General features: G+C 51.0%; 30 non-coding genes across 30 annotated transcripts; all 30 read left to right on the top strand.

Annotated features, from left to right (window-relative positions):
• Positions 1–103: 103 nt before the first annotated feature.
• On the top strand, positions 104–222 carry LOC127758826 (5S ribosomal RNA). Its single transcript, XR_008014154.1, has one exon. It is a non-coding gene; the product is annotated as a 5S ribosomal RNA (ribosomal RNA).
• A 206-nt stretch (positions 223–428) lies between these two features.
• On the top strand, positions 429–547 carry LOC127758825 (5S ribosomal RNA). The gene has a single exon (XR_008014153.1). It is a non-coding gene; the product is annotated as a 5S ribosomal RNA (ribosomal RNA).
• A 206-nt stretch (positions 548–753) lies between these two features.
• LOC127758824 (5S ribosomal RNA) lies at positions 754–872 on the top strand. Its single transcript, XR_008014152.1, has one exon. It is a non-coding gene; the product is annotated as a 5S ribosomal RNA (ribosomal RNA).
• Positions 873–1,078: 206 nt separating this feature from the next.
• LOC127758822 (5S ribosomal RNA) lies at positions 1,079–1,197 on the top strand. Its single transcript, XR_008014151.1, has one exon. It is a non-coding gene; the product is annotated as a 5S ribosomal RNA (ribosomal RNA).
• Positions 1,198–1,403: 206 nt separating this feature from the next.
• LOC127758821 (5S ribosomal RNA) lies at positions 1,404–1,522 on the top strand. Its single transcript, XR_008014150.1, has one exon. It is a non-coding gene; the product is annotated as a 5S ribosomal RNA (ribosomal RNA).
• Positions 1,523–1,728: 206 nt separating this feature from the next.
• Positions 1,729–1,847, top strand: LOC127758820 (5S ribosomal RNA). The gene has a single exon (XR_008014149.1). It is a non-coding gene; the product is annotated as a 5S ribosomal RNA (ribosomal RNA).
• A 206-nt stretch (positions 1,848–2,053) lies between these two features.
• LOC127758819 (5S ribosomal RNA) lies at positions 2,054–2,172 on the top strand. Its single transcript, XR_008014148.1, has one exon. It is a non-coding gene; the product is annotated as a 5S ribosomal RNA (ribosomal RNA).
• Positions 2,173–2,378: 206 nt separating this feature from the next.
• LOC127758818 (5S ribosomal RNA) lies at positions 2,379–2,497 on the top strand. The gene has a single exon (XR_008014147.1). It is a non-coding gene; the product is annotated as a 5S ribosomal RNA (ribosomal RNA).
• Positions 2,498–2,703: 206 nt separating this feature from the next.
• On the top strand, positions 2,704–2,822 carry LOC127758817 (5S ribosomal RNA). The gene has a single exon (XR_008014146.1). It is a non-coding gene; the product is annotated as a 5S ribosomal RNA (ribosomal RNA).
• A 206-nt stretch (positions 2,823–3,028) lies between these two features.
• LOC127758815 (5S ribosomal RNA) lies at positions 3,029–3,147 on the top strand. Its single transcript, XR_008014144.1, has one exon. It is a non-coding gene; the product is annotated as a 5S ribosomal RNA (ribosomal RNA).
• Positions 3,148–3,353: 206 nt separating this feature from the next.
• Positions 3,354–3,472, top strand: LOC127758814 (5S ribosomal RNA). Its single transcript, XR_008014143.1, has one exon. It is a non-coding gene; the product is annotated as a 5S ribosomal RNA (ribosomal RNA).
• Positions 3,473–3,678: 206 nt separating this feature from the next.
• On the top strand, positions 3,679–3,798 carry LOC127758548 (5S ribosomal RNA). Its single transcript, XR_008013910.1, has one exon. It is a non-coding gene; the product is annotated as a 5S ribosomal RNA (ribosomal RNA).
• Positions 3,799–4,004: 206 nt separating this feature from the next.
• On the top strand, positions 4,005–4,123 carry LOC127758813 (5S ribosomal RNA). Its single transcript, XR_008014142.1, has one exon. It is a non-coding gene; the product is annotated as a 5S ribosomal RNA (ribosomal RNA).
• A 206-nt stretch (positions 4,124–4,329) lies between these two features.
• Positions 4,330–4,448, top strand: LOC127758812 (5S ribosomal RNA). Its single transcript, XR_008014141.1, has one exon. It is a non-coding gene; the product is annotated as a 5S ribosomal RNA (ribosomal RNA).
• Positions 4,449–4,654: 206 nt separating this feature from the next.
• LOC127758811 (5S ribosomal RNA) lies at positions 4,655–4,773 on the top strand. The gene has a single exon (XR_008014140.1). It is a non-coding gene; the product is annotated as a 5S ribosomal RNA (ribosomal RNA).
• A 206-nt stretch (positions 4,774–4,979) lies between these two features.
• LOC127758810 (5S ribosomal RNA) lies at positions 4,980–5,098 on the top strand. The gene has a single exon (XR_008014139.1). It is a non-coding gene; the product is annotated as a 5S ribosomal RNA (ribosomal RNA).
• A 205-nt stretch (positions 5,099–5,303) lies between these two features.
• On the top strand, positions 5,304–5,422 carry LOC127758809 (5S ribosomal RNA). Its single transcript, XR_008014138.1, has one exon. It is a non-coding gene; the product is annotated as a 5S ribosomal RNA (ribosomal RNA).
• Positions 5,423–5,628: 206 nt separating this feature from the next.
• On the top strand, positions 5,629–5,747 carry LOC127758808 (5S ribosomal RNA). Its single transcript, XR_008014137.1, has one exon. It is a non-coding gene; the product is annotated as a 5S ribosomal RNA (ribosomal RNA).
• Positions 5,748–5,953: 206 nt separating this feature from the next.
• On the top strand, positions 5,954–6,072 carry LOC127758806 (5S ribosomal RNA). The gene has a single exon (XR_008014136.1). It is a non-coding gene; the product is annotated as a 5S ribosomal RNA (ribosomal RNA).
• A 206-nt stretch (positions 6,073–6,278) lies between these two features.
• On the top strand, positions 6,279–6,397 carry LOC127758805 (5S ribosomal RNA). The gene has a single exon (XR_008014135.1). It is a non-coding gene; the product is annotated as a 5S ribosomal RNA (ribosomal RNA).
• Positions 6,398–6,603: 206 nt separating this feature from the next.
• Positions 6,604–6,722, top strand: LOC127758803 (5S ribosomal RNA). The gene has a single exon (XR_008014133.1). It is a non-coding gene; the product is annotated as a 5S ribosomal RNA (ribosomal RNA).
• Positions 6,723–6,928: 206 nt separating this feature from the next.
• LOC127758802 (5S ribosomal RNA) lies at positions 6,929–7,047 on the top strand. The gene has a single exon (XR_008014132.1). It is a non-coding gene; the product is annotated as a 5S ribosomal RNA (ribosomal RNA).
• A 206-nt stretch (positions 7,048–7,253) lies between these two features.
• On the top strand, positions 7,254–7,372 carry LOC127758801 (5S ribosomal RNA). The gene has a single exon (XR_008014131.1). It is a non-coding gene; the product is annotated as a 5S ribosomal RNA (ribosomal RNA).
• Positions 7,373–7,578: 206 nt separating this feature from the next.
• LOC127758800 (5S ribosomal RNA) lies at positions 7,579–7,697 on the top strand. The gene has a single exon (XR_008014130.1). It is a non-coding gene; the product is annotated as a 5S ribosomal RNA (ribosomal RNA).
• Positions 7,698–7,903: 206 nt separating this feature from the next.
• LOC127758799 (5S ribosomal RNA) lies at positions 7,904–8,022 on the top strand. Its single transcript, XR_008014129.1, has one exon. It is a non-coding gene; the product is annotated as a 5S ribosomal RNA (ribosomal RNA).
• A 206-nt stretch (positions 8,023–8,228) lies between these two features.
• LOC127758798 (5S ribosomal RNA) lies at positions 8,229–8,347 on the top strand. Its single transcript, XR_008014128.1, has one exon. It is a non-coding gene; the product is annotated as a 5S ribosomal RNA (ribosomal RNA).
• Positions 8,348–8,553: 206 nt separating this feature from the next.
• Positions 8,554–8,672, top strand: LOC127758797 (5S ribosomal RNA). The gene has a single exon (XR_008014127.1). It is a non-coding gene; the product is annotated as a 5S ribosomal RNA (ribosomal RNA).
• A 206-nt stretch (positions 8,673–8,878) lies between these two features.
• Positions 8,879–8,997, top strand: LOC127758796 (5S ribosomal RNA). Its single transcript, XR_008014126.1, has one exon. It is a non-coding gene; the product is annotated as a 5S ribosomal RNA (ribosomal RNA).
• Positions 8,998–9,203: 206 nt separating this feature from the next.
• Positions 9,204–9,322, top strand: LOC127758795 (5S ribosomal RNA). Its single transcript, XR_008014125.1, has one exon. It is a non-coding gene; the product is annotated as a 5S ribosomal RNA (ribosomal RNA).
• Positions 9,323–9,528: 206 nt separating this feature from the next.
• On the top strand, positions 9,529–9,647 carry LOC127758794 (5S ribosomal RNA). Its single transcript, XR_008014124.1, has one exon. It is a non-coding gene; the product is annotated as a 5S ribosomal RNA (ribosomal RNA).
• Positions 9,648–9,851: the final 204 nt, after the last annotated feature.

Here is a 9,851-nt window from a genome sequence, read left to right as displayed (position 1 = left end):
TTCTGTAGATGTCCGTGGATATATCATTTGCCTGATTCCGAGTCCGTATGAGAAAGTTACGCCTATTTTAAGAAATGACATCCGAATGACGCCTAGACATATCGGATGCGATCATACCAGCACTAAAGCACCGGATCCCATCAGAACTCCGAAGTTAAGCGTGCTTGGGCGAGAGTAGTACTAGGATGGGTGACCTCCTGGGAAGTCCTCGTGTTGCATCCCTCCTTTTTGTCGTCTCTCTCTCCCCTCTTTTGACTCGCGCCGCTGCGTCCCTCGTGTTGTGCCGCTCCTTGGGCGAGAGCTGCGGAGAATCGGATGTAACATTTTCTGTAGATGTCCGTGGATATATCATTTGCCTGATTCCGAGTCCGTATGAGAAAGTTACGCCTATTTTAAGAAATGACATCCGAATGACGCCTAGACATATCGGATGCGATCATACCAGCACTAAAGCACCGGATCCCATCAGAACTCCGAAGTTAAGCGTGCTTGGGCGAGAGTAGTACTAGGATGGGTGACCTCCTGGGAAGTCCTCGTGTTGCATCCCTCCTTTTTGTCGTCTCTCTCTCCCCTCTTTTGACTCGCGCCGCTGCGTCCCTCGTGTTGTGCCGCTCCTTGGGCGAGAGCTGCGGAGAATCGGATGTAACATTTTCTGTAGATGTCCGTGGATATATCATTTGCCTGATTCCGAGTCCGTATGAGAAAGTTACGCCTATTTTAAGAAATGACATCCGAATGACGCCTAGACATATCGGATGCGATCATACCAGCACTAAAGCACCGGATCCCATCAGAACTCCGAAGTTAAGCGTGCTTGGGCGAGAGTAGTACTAGGATGGGTGACCTCCTGGGAAGTCCTCGTGTTGCATCCCTCCTTTTTGTCGTCTCTCTCTCCCCTCTTTTGACTCGCGCCGCTGCGTCCCTCGTGTTGTGCCGCTCCTTGGGCGAGAGCTGCGGAGAATCGGATGTAACATTTTCTGTAGATGTCCGTGGATATATCATTTGCCTGATTCCGAGTCCGTATGAGAAAGTTACGCCTATTTTAAGAAATGACATCCGAATGACGCCTAGACATATCGGATGCGATCATACCAGCACTAAAGCACCGGATCCCATCAGAACTCCGAAGTTAAGCGTGCTTGGGCGAGAGTAGTACTAGGATGGGTGACCTCCTGGGAAGTCCTCGTGTTGCATCCCTCCTTTTTGTCGTCTCTCTCTCCCCTCTTTTGACTCGCGCCGCTGCGTCCCTCGTGTTGTGCCGCTCCTTGGGCGAGAGCTGCGGAGAATCGGATGTAACATTTTCTGTAGATGTCCGTGGATATATCATTTGCCTGATTCCGAGTCCGTATGAGAAAGTTACGCCTATTTTAAGAAATGACATCCGAATGACGCCTAGACATATCGGATGCGATCATACCAGCACTAAAGCACCGGATCCCATCAGAACTCCGAAGTTAAGCGTGCTTGGGCGAGAGTAGTACTAGGATGGGTGACCTCCTGGGAAGTCCTCGTGTTGCATCCCTCCTTTTTGTCGTCTCTCTCTCCCCTCTTTTGACTCGCGCCGCTGCGTCCCTCGTGTTGTGCCGCTCCTTGGGCGAGAGCTGCGGAGAATCGGATGTAACATTTTCTGTAGATGTCCGTGGATATATCATTTGCCTGATTCCGAGTCCGTATGAGAAAGTTACGCCTATTTTAAGAAATGACATCCGAATGACGCCTAGACATATCGGATGCGATCATACCAGCACTAAAGCACCGGATCCCATCAGAACTCCGAAGTTAAGCGTGCTTGGGCGAGAGTAGTACTAGGATGGGTGACCTCCTGGGAAGTCCTCGTGTTGCATCCCTCCTTTTTGTCGTCTCTCTCTCCCCTCTTTTGACTCGCGCCGCTGCGTCCCTCGTGTTGTGCCGCTCCTTGGGCGAGAGCTGCGGAGAATCGGATGTAACATTTTCTGTAGATGTCCGTGGATATATCATTTGCCTGATTCCGAGTCCGTATGAGAAAGTTACGCCTATTTTAAGAAATGACATCCGAATGACGCCTAGACATATCGGATGCGATCATACCAGCACTAAAGCACCGGATCCCATCAGAACTCCGAAGTTAAGCGTGCTTGGGCGAGAGTAGTACTAGGATGGGTGACCTCCTGGGAAGTCCTCGTGTTGCATCCCTCCTTTTTGTCGTCTCTCTCTCCCCTCTTTTGACTCGCGCCGCTGCGTCCCTCGTGTTGTGCCGCTCCTTGGGCGAGAGCTGCGGAGAATCGGATGTAACATTTTCTGTAGATGTCCGTGGATATATCATTTGCCTGATTCCGAGTCCGTATGAGAAAGTTACGCCTATTTTAAGAAATGACATCCGAATGACGCCTAGACATATCGGATGCGATCATACCAGCACTAAAGCACCGGATCCCATCAGAACTCCGAAGTTAAGCGTGCTTGGGCGAGAGTAGTACTAGGATGGGTGACCTCCTGGGAAGTCCTCGTGTTGCATCCCTCCTTTTTGTCGTCTCTCTCTCCCCTCTTTTGACTCGCGCCGCTGCGTCCCTCGTGTTGTGCCGCTCCTTGGGCGAGAGCTGCGGAGAATCGGATGTAACATTTTCTGTAGATGTCCGTGGATATATCATTTGCCTGATTCCGAGTCCGTATGAGAAAGTTACGCCTATTTTAAGAAATGACATCCGAATGACGCCTAGACATATCGGATGCGATCATACCAGCACTAAAGCACCGGATCCCATCAGAACTCCGAAGTTAAGCGTGCTTGGGCGAGAGTAGTACTAGGATGGGTGACCTCCTGGGAAGTCCTCGTGTTGCATCCCTCCTTTTTGTCGTCTCTCTCTCCCCTCTTTTGACTCGCGCCGCTGCGTCCCTCGTGTTGTGCCGCTCCTTGGGCGAGAGCTGCGGAGAATCGGATGTAACATTTTCTGTAGATGTCCGTGGATATATCATTTGCCTGATTCCGAGTCCGTATGAGAAAGTTACGCCTATTTTAAGAAATGACATCCGAATGACGCCTAGACATATCGGATGCGATCATACCAGCACTAAAGCACCGGATCCCATCAGAACTCCGAAGTTAAGCGTGCTTGGGCGAGAGTAGTACTAGGATGGGTGACCTCCTGGGAAGTCCTCGTGTTGCATCCCTCCTTTTTGTCGTCTCTCTCTCCCCTCTTTTGACTCGCGCCGCTGCGTCCCTCGTGTTGTGCCGCTCCTTGGGCGAGAGCTGCGGAGAATCGGATGTAACATTTTCTGTAGATGTCCGTGGATATATCATTTGCCTGATTCCGAGTCCGTATGAGAAAGTTACGCCTATTTTAAGAAATGACATCCGAATGACGCCTAGACATATCGGATGCGATCATACCAGCACTAAAGCACCGGATCCCATCAGAACTCCGAAGTTAAGCGTGCTTGGGCGAGAGTAGTACTAGGATGGGTGACCTCCTGGGAAGTCCTCGTGTTGCATCCCTCCTTTTTGTCGTCTCTCTCTCCCCTCTTTTGACTCGCGCCGCTGCGTCCCTCGTGTTGTGCCGCTCCTTGGGCGAGAGCTGCGGAGAATCGGATGTAACATTTTCTGTAGATGTCCGTGGATATATCATTTGCCTGATTCCGAGTCCGTATGAGAAAGTTACGCCTATTTTAAGAAATGACATCCGAATGACGCCTAGACATATCGGATGCGATCATACCAGCACTAAAGCAACCGGATCCCATCAGAACTCCGAAGTTAAGCGTGCTTGGGCGAGAGTAGTACTAGGATGGGTGACCTCCTGGGAAGTCCTCGTGTTGCATCCCTCCTTTTTGTCGTCTCTCTCTCCCCTCTTTTGACTCGCGCCGCTGCGTCCCTCGTGTTGTGCCGCTCCTTGGGCGAGAGCTGCGGAGAATCGGATGTAACATTTTCTGTAGATGTCCGTGGATATATCATTTGCCTGATTCCGAGTCCGTATGAGAAAGTTACGCCTATTTTAAGAAATGACATCCGAATGACGCCTAGACATATCGGATGCGATCATACCAGCACTAAAGCACCGGATCCCATCAGAACTCCGAAGTTAAGCGTGCTTGGGCGAGAGTAGTACTAGGATGGGTGACCTCCTGGGAAGTCCTCGTGTTGCATCCCTCCTTTTTGTCGTCTCTCTCTCCCCTCTTTTGACTCGCGCCGCTGCGTCCCTCGTGTTGTGCCGCTCCTTGGGCGAGAGCTGCGGAGAATCGGATGTAACATTTTCTGTAGATGTCCGTGGATATATCATTTGCCTGATTCCGAGTCCGTATGAGAAAGTTACGCCTATTTTAAGAAATGACATCCGAATGACGCCTAGACATATCGGATGCGATCATACCAGCACTAAAGCACCGGATCCCATCAGAACTCCGAAGTTAAGCGTGCTTGGGCGAGAGTAGTACTAGGATGGGTGACCTCCTGGGAAGTCCTCGTGTTGCATCCCTCCTTTTTGTCGTCTCTCTCTCCCCTCTTTTGACTCGCGCCGCTGCGTCCCTCGTGTTGTGCCGCTCCTTGGGCGAGAGCTGCGGAGAATCGGATGTAACATTTTCTGTAGATGTCCGTGGATATATCATTTGCCTGATTCCGAGTCCGTATGAGAAAGTTACGCCTATTTTAAGAAATGACATCCGAATGACGCCTAGACATATCGGATGCGATCATACCAGCACTAAAGCACCGGATCCCATCAGAACTCCGAAGTTAAGCGTGCTTGGGCGAGAGTAGTACTAGGATGGGTGACCTCCTGGGAAGTCCTCGTGTTGCATCCCTCCTTTTTGTCGTCTCTCTCTCCCCTCTTTTGACTCGCGCCGCTGCGTCCCTCGTGTTGTGCCGCTCCTTGGGCGAGAGCTGCGGAGAATCGGATGTAACATTTTCTGTAGATGTCCGTGGATATATCATTTGCCTGATTCCGAGTCCGTATGAGAAAGTTACGCCTATTTTAAGAAATGACATCCGAATGACGCCTAGACATATCGGATGCGATCATACCAGCACTAAAGCACCGGATCCCATCAGAACTCCGAAGTTAAGCGTGCTTGGGCGAGAGTAGTACTAGGATGGGTGACCTCCTGGGAAGTCCTCGTGTTGCATCCCTCCTTTTGTCGTCTCTCTCTCCCCTCTTTTGACTCGCGCCGCTGCGTCCCTCGTGTTGTGCCGCTCCTTGGGCGAGAGCTGCGGAGAATCGGATGTAACATTTTCTGTAGATGTCCGTGGATATATCATTTGCCTGATTCCGAGTCCGTATGAGAAAGTTACGCCTATTTTAAGAAATGACATCCGAATGACGCCTAGACATATCGGATGCGATCATACCAGCACTAAAGCACCGGATCCCATCAGAACTCCGAAGTTAAGCGTGCTTGGGCGAGAGTAGTACTAGGATGGGTGACCTCCTGGGAAGTCCTCGTGTTGCATCCCTCCTTTTTGTCGTCTCTCTCTCCCCTCTTTTGACTCGCGCCGCTGCGTCCCTCGTGTTGTGCCGCTCCTTGGGCGAGAGCTGCGGAGAATCGGATGTAACATTTTCTGTAGATGTCCGTGGATATATCATTTGCCTGATTCCGAGTCCGTATGAGAAAGTTACGCCTATTTTAAGAAATGACATCCGAATGACGCCTAGACATATCGGATGCGATCATACCAGCACTAAAGCACCGGATCCCATCAGAACTCCGAAGTTAAGCGTGCTTGGGCGAGAGTAGTACTAGGATGGGTGACCTCCTGGGAAGTCCTCGTGTTGCATCCCTCCTTTTTGTCGTCTCTCTCTCCCCTCTTTTGACTCGCGCCGCTGCGTCCCTCGTGTTGTGCCGCTCCTTGGGCGAGAGCTGCGGAGAATCGGATGTAACATTTTCTGTAGATGTCCGTGGATATATCATTTGCCTGATTCCGAGTCCGTATGAGAAAGTTACGCCTATTTTAAGAAATGACATCCGAATGACGCCTAGACATATCGGATGCGATCATACCAGCACTAAAGCACCGGATCCCATCAGAACTCCGAAGTTAAGCGTGCTTGGGCGAGAGTAGTACTAGGATGGGTGACCTCCTGGGAAGTCCTCGTGTTGCATCCCTCCTTTTTGTCGTCTCTCTCTCCCCTCTTTTGACTCGCGCCGCTGCGTCCCTCGTGTTGTGCCGCTCCTTGGGCGAGAGCTGCGGAGAATCGGATGTAACATTTTCTGTAGATGTCCGTGGATATATCATTTGCCTGATTCCGAGTCCGTATGAGAAAGTTACGCCTATTTTAAGAAATGACATCCGAATGACGCCTAGACATATCGGATGCGATCATACCAGCACTAAAGCACCGGATCCCATCAGAACTCCGAAGTTAAGCGTGCTTGGGCGAGAGTAGTACTAGGATGGGTGACCTCCTGGGAAGTCCTCGTGTTGCATCCCTCCTTTTTGTCGTCTCTCTCTCCCCTCTTTTGACTCGCGCCGCTGCGTCCCTCGTGTTGTGCCGCTCCTTGGGCGAGAGCTGCGGAGAATCGGATGTAACATTTTCTGTAGATGTCCGTGGATATATCATTTGCCTGATTCCGAGTCCGTATGAGAAAGTTACGCCTATTTTAAGAAATGACATCCGAATGACGCCTAGACATATCGGATGCGATCATACCAGCACTAAAGCACCGGATCCCATCAGAACTCCGAAGTTAAGCGTGCTTGGGCGAGAGTAGTACTAGGATGGGTGACCTCCTGGGAAGTCCTCGTGTTGCATCCCTCCTTTTTGTCGTCTCTCTCTCCCCTCTTTTGACTCGCGCCGCTGCGTCCCTCGTGTTGTGCCGCTCCTTGGGCGAGAGCTGCGGAGAATCGGATGTAACATTTTCTGTAGATGTCCGTGGATATATCATTTGCCTGATTCCGAGTCCGTATGAGAAAGTTACGCCTATTTTAAGAAATGACATCCGAATGACGCCTAGACATATCGGATGCGATCATACCAGCACTAAAGCACCGGATCCCATCAGAACTCCGAAGTTAAGCGTGCTTGGGCGAGAGTAGTACTAGGATGGGTGACCTCCTGGGAAGTCCTCGTGTTGCATCCCTCCTTTTTGTCGTCTCTCTCTCCCCTCTTTTGACTCGCGCCGCTGCGTCCCTCGTGTTGTGCCGCTCCTTGGGCGAGAGCTGCGGAGAATCGGATGTAACATTTTCTGTAGATGTCCGTGGATATATCATTTGCCTGATTCCGAGTCCGTATGAGAAAGTTACGCCTATTTTAAGAAATGACATCCGAATGACGCCTAGACATATCGGATGCGATCATACCAGCACTAAAGCACCGGATCCCATCAGAACTCCGAAGTTAAGCGTGCTTGGGCGAGAGTAGTACTAGGATGGGTGACCTCCTGGGAAGTCCTCGTGTTGCATCCCTCCTTTTTGTCGTCTCTCTCTCCCCTCTTTTGACTCGCGCCGCTGCGTCCCTCGTGTTGTGCCGCTCCTTGGGCGAGAGCTGCGGAGAATCGGATGTAACATTTTCTGTAGATGTCCGTGGATATATCATTTGCCTGATTCCGAGTCCGTATGAGAAAGTTACGCCTATTTTAAGAAATGACATCCGAATGACGCCTAGACATATCGGATGCGATCATACCAGCACTAAAGCACCGGATCCCATCAGAACTCCGAAGTTAAGCGTGCTTGGGCGAGAGTAGTACTAGGATGGGTGACCTCCTGGGAAGTCCTCGTGTTGCATCCCTCCTTTTTGTCGTCTCTCTCTCCCCTCTTTTGACTCGCGCCGCTGCGTCCCTCGTGTTGTGCCGCTCCTTGGGCGAGAGCTGCGGAGAATCGGATGTAACATTTTCTGTAGATGTCCGTGGATATATCATTTGCCTGATTCCGAGTCCGTATGAGAAAGTTACGCCTATTTTAAGAAATGACATCCGAATGACGCCTAGACATATCGGATGCGATCATACCAGCACTAAAGCACCGGATCCCATCAGAACTCCGAAGTTAAGCGTGCTTGGGCGAGAGTAGTACTAGGATGGGTGACCTCCTGGGAAGTCCTCGTGTTGCATCCCTCCTTTTTGTCGTCTCTCTCTCCCCTCTTTTGACTCGCGCCGCTGCGTCCCTCGTGTTGTGCCGCTCCTTGGGCGAGAGCTGCGGAGAATCGGATGTAACATTTTCTGTAGATGTCCGTGGATATATCATTTGCCTGATTCCGAGTCCGTATGAGAAAGTTACGCCTATTTTAAGAAATGACATCCGAATGACGCCTAGACATATCGGATGCGATCATACCAGCACTAAAGCACCGGATCCCATCAGAACTCCGAAGTTAAGCGTGCTTGGGCGAGAGTAGTACTAGGATGGGTGACCTCCTGGGAAGTCCTCGTGTTGCATCCCTCCTTTTTGTCGTCTCTCTCTCCCCTCTTTTGACTCGCGCCGCTGCGTCCCTCGTGTTGTGCCGCTCCTTGGGCGAGAGCTGCGGAGAATCGGATGTAACATTTTCTGTAGATGTCCGTGGATATATCATTTGCCTGATTCCGAGTCCGTATGAGAAAGTTACGCCTATTTTAAGAAATGACATCCGAATGACGCCTAGACATATCGGATGCGATCATACCAGCACTAAAGCACCGGATCCCATCAGAACTCCGAAGTTAAGCGTGCTTGGGCGAGAGTAGTACTAGGATGGGTGACCTCCTGGGAAGTCCTCGTGTTGCATCCCTCCTTTTTGTCGTCTCTCTCTCCCCTCTTTTGACTCGCGCCGCTGCGTCCCTCGTGTTGTGCCGCTCCTTGGGCGAGAGCTGCGGAGAATCGGATGTAACATTTTCTGTAGATGTCCGTGGATATATCATTTGCCTGATTCCGAGTCCGTATGAGAAAGTTACGCCTATTTTAAGAAATGACATCCGAATGACGCCTAGACATATCGGATGCGATCATACCAGCACTAAAGCACCGGATCCCATCAGAACTCCGAAGTTAAGCGTGCTTGGGCGAGAGTAGTACTAGGATGGGTGACCTCCTGGGAAGTCCTCGTGTTGCATCCCTCCTTTTTGTCGTCTCTCTCTCCCCTCTTTTGACTCGCGCCGCTGCGTCCCTCGTGTTGTGCCGCTCCTTGGGCGAGAGCTGCGGAGAATCGGATGTAACATTTTCTGTAGATGTCCGTGGATATATCATTTGCCTGATTCCGAGTCCGTATGAGAAAGTTACGCCTATTTTAAGAAATGACATCCGAATGACGCCTAGACATATCGGATGCGATCATACCAGCACTAAAGCACCGGATCCCATCAGAACTCCGAAGTTAAGCGTGCTTGGGCGAGAGTAGTACTAGGATGGGTGACCTCCTGGGAAGTCCTCGTGTTGCATCCCTCCTTTTTGTCGTCTCTCTCTCCCCTCTTTTGACTCGCGCCGCTGCGTCCCTCGTGTTGTGCCGCTCCTTGGGCGAGAGCTGCGGAGAATCGGATGTAACATTTTCTGTAGATGTCCGTGGATATATCATTTGCCTGATTCCGAGTCCGTATGAGAAAGTTACGCCTATTTTAAGAAATGACATCCGAATGACGCCTAGACATATCGGATGCGATCATACCAGCACTAAAGCACCGGATCCCATCAGAACTCCGAAGTTAAGCGTGCTTGGGCGAGAGTAGTACTAGGATGGGTGACCTCCTGGGAAGTCCTCGTGTTGCATCCCTCCTTTTTGTCGTCTCTCTCTCCCCTCTTTTGACTCGCGCCGCTGCGTCCCTCGTGTTGTGCCGCTCCTTGGGCGAGAGCTGCGGAGAATCGGATGTAACATTTTCTGTAGATGTCCGTGGATATATCATTTGCCTGATTCCGAGTCCGTATGAGAAAGTTACGCCTATTTTAAGAAATGACATCCGAATGACGCCTAGACATA

Source organism: Oryza glaberrima, unplaced genomic scaffold, assembly GCF_000147395.1.
Source record: "Oryza glaberrima unplaced genomic scaffold, OglaRS2 ChrUN-Ctg39, whole genome shotgun sequence".
NCBI lineage: Eukaryota > Viridiplantae > Streptophyta > Magnoliopsida > Poales > Poaceae > Oryza > Oryza glaberrima.
The sequence above is the reverse complement of the archived record's forward strand: the minus strand, read 5'-3'. Positions and strand labels throughout refer to the sequence as shown.